This window comes from Panulirus ornatus, chromosome 42, assembly GCF_036320965.1.
Source record: "Panulirus ornatus isolate Po-2019 chromosome 42, ASM3632096v1, whole genome shotgun sequence".
NCBI classification, from domain to species: Eukaryota; Metazoa; Arthropoda; class Malacostraca; order Decapoda; family Palinuridae; genus Panulirus; species Panulirus ornatus.
In genome coordinates this window covers 27697971-27701235 of record NC_092265.1, presented here as the reverse complement: position 1 = coordinate 27701235, position 3265 = coordinate 27697971, and positions in this window count along the sequence as shown.

Sequence of the window (3265 nt, the reverse complement as noted above, 5' to 3'; positions counted from 1 at the left end):
TAATCTTTATTGTTTTTGTGCGACTGCTGTTAGCCTTTGAAGGTTAATGTTCCCTCAAAGTTGCCCGGACCCTACCACTAGGAGGTCAGCAGTTCGACTTAGGGTCCATTTGTGCCATGTTTATGGCACCCAACAGAATGGATGTATTTTTCTTATTTTTTTTTTCATCCCTATGGATGGGACTCATAAATGTTAGGAACTTTTCCTAACGATTTGATCCTTTATGGTAACCGCTTCATTCGTACAATAGTTTGTCAATAATTTGCAACTGAATGAGAACTTTTGCCATAGGAAGTGTCTTCTGAGGACCGGGTATAACAGGGTCGACTGCTGGAGGAGGAGCAGCTTTTCCAATCTCAGGGACGGGAACTTAAGGTTCAAGGAATTTCAGGGATGAATGTTGGTGGTGTGGACTTTAATCTTCAACACGGCTGCTTCAGCATTAGGGTCGGCTGCTGCTGCAGGTGCTGCTGATCCTCCAGTCGCAGCGACGGACACATCAGGGTCTTCATCGACGACCAGTACGAGTACGTCGGGATCCACCAAGCCTGATTCATCCCCATAGAAGTAGGGGATCAAGGTCACCAATTCAGTGGTAGGCATCACTTTGCCCCGTTGTTTGGTGGGAGCCAAAGAAACATTGATGGGGATGGCGGCTGCTCCTGTGTCAACTACACCAGTTTCCTCGCTGGGTCCGCCTTTGCACAGGTCATCATCATCTTGATGCCGAGTCTGGATCTTCACCACTACTCTCTCGTGCACGGGTTCGATATCCAGATGTGATCTCTTCCTGGAAGGCCTTTGGCATTCTGGAAGGCACCGCTTTCCTCCCTGGGCCAGGCCCTCACTGCCGGACAACCAGGCAATTCTGGTGTAGGCGTACTCCTGGTGGCGGCCGTTGCGTCCTCCAAGTCTGCGATCTGCCTTGATGCCCCACCGTCCCAGTGTTCTCCCGACGTTCAGGACGGCAGCTTTCTCGTACCCGAACCCTTCGCAGAATTCACAGTATCGCAAATATAGCTCAGTTCGGCTTATACAATCTTTAACAGCCCCGGTTTGCTGGATGTGAGCCTCGAAAAATTCAAGGAAGGATTCCTTGCCAGGGTACCGATGGGCAGCGCGGACGTGAGTCATTTCTGCGATCTGGTGAGATGAGTGATTTACTTGACGAAGTAAACTTTCATAGACCAGCACTTGCAAAAATATAGTGAAGCCACACAATAATATAGTAGACTAGCGTTTCCTCATTGATCTAATATCCTAGATGATAGATTAACATAGTGAAGTTGAAGCACTAGTGTAGTGAAGATGAAACATCAATATAGTGATGATGGCAGGTTGCGGTAGAGGGTGTACGCTGGGCAGAATTGCCTCTAGTGGAGAGTGTAATGTAGCTTGTAGTGGAAATATAATGGTGTGTGTGTGTGTGTGTGTGTGTGTGTGTGTGTGTGTGTGTAGTGATACAAAGACTATATAAGAAAGACAGGAAAGCAGGAGTAGTCTCGCGTGAGCAATGGCTGCTTAATTATGCACGTTGTCAACAGCTGGTGGTACTAATTACCCTTGCGCTGTCTGGCTGTCGGTTTGTTGACGAAAACTTTACAGCGAGTTTTCAGCTTGAAAAAAGAAAAAAGAAAATAATCCAAAACTTGTTTTTCATGTTTTTCCCAAGGATAAAGTATTGTACGCACGACTTGAGACAACTATGAACAATAACATATGTAGGTAACATTAAACACAATGTTAGGGACCAAATCAACTGGACGGTTTCATCAACAATCATGCCATATCAACCAGGACATATTTCATTCTTTAACATTAAAGCAACATATTTACATACATAACCTGTAATTGGTCCACGTAAGCCTAATGATCCTGATGAAGTGATTATGCAGATAAGAGATGATGGGAAATACTCTAACAATAATGAGCTTGAAAACAAAGTTAATTAGCATAAGTGACTCGTTAATAAGTCAGCTCAAGAATATTTTTTCCTTTAATTACAAAACTGTAGGTATTGGAGAAATATGGTATGTACTTCTTGATATCTAAAACCTTCGCCTTTGTCTTGTTGAGTTTGTAGAAAAATGTGGTTGTTTGTTATCTATTTGTCTTGGGTTTATCCCATCCTTGTTTTGCTGGAACATTATTTGATGTCTAACTTTATATTTGCATAGATTATTATATTTTTGAATGTTAGAGCTTGTTCTATTGGCGTCATTAACTACATAATTTCATATAAGTAAACACTTTATTCATATTTTGCATATGTTATTTTTTTTTGTCTTTTATCTAATAATGTAAGATGTAAAATTTATGATCTTAATTTCCTCTTATATGTTACTCTGTGTTGGATGGACAGCCTAGTCTATATGTCATTTTCAAGTATGAGAACTTCAATGCTTTCTAGTTCTCTTTCTCTTTTCTTTACTATATTATCTTAGTCTTGCATTTTCTTCTTTGTATTTCATTGTTTTTGTGTGATATTTTTATATCACATATTACATGGGCAACATCATTGGTTAGTTTCATCTATGTGTTATGGGAATTTTGTTGTGTGTATATTTTGTTATCCTCGTCTGGTATTTAGTTTTGTTTATTCCTTATTTTCACACTAAGTTAAGAGAAATTTCTCCCATTTACCCATTACTCACCAGTACCATCAGTTCAGTATACTAATATTAAACACAGACCACCACTACGCCATACCGTGTTGTGATGAGACCTGAGGTCAGGTTAGCCTAGCCCTAATTATTGGCATAATGATTCATCTCTGATGATGATGCGCCCCTCACTCACACTGTCCGAAAACACACTTCACTCCAAGGCCTGACACAGCCACACACACACACACACACACACACACACACACACACACACACACACACACACGTGTAGTGTTGTAAACACTGGGTTTTACCTGCGTGCAGACAGTAGCTACGGTCTGCCACATCCTAACCTACGTGCAAACAGTAACTACGGTGATGCCACATCCCCACATGCGTGCAGAGAGTAACTACGGTGTTGCCACATCCTCACCTGCGTGCAGACAGTAGCTACGGTGTTGCCACATCCTGGCATATCATGGCTGGAGCCACAGTGAGGGTGTGGACTGCTCTTGTCATGGAAGGTGGGCGCCAGGAGCCGTAGCCGGGCACGGGTACTGCTCACGTGAGCCAAGATGGCCAGATATGAGGGGCCACCTTGGACACGGTGGAGTCCGGAATGTGTGATCGTCCATGACTGACAGGTTAGGTGGTGTCAT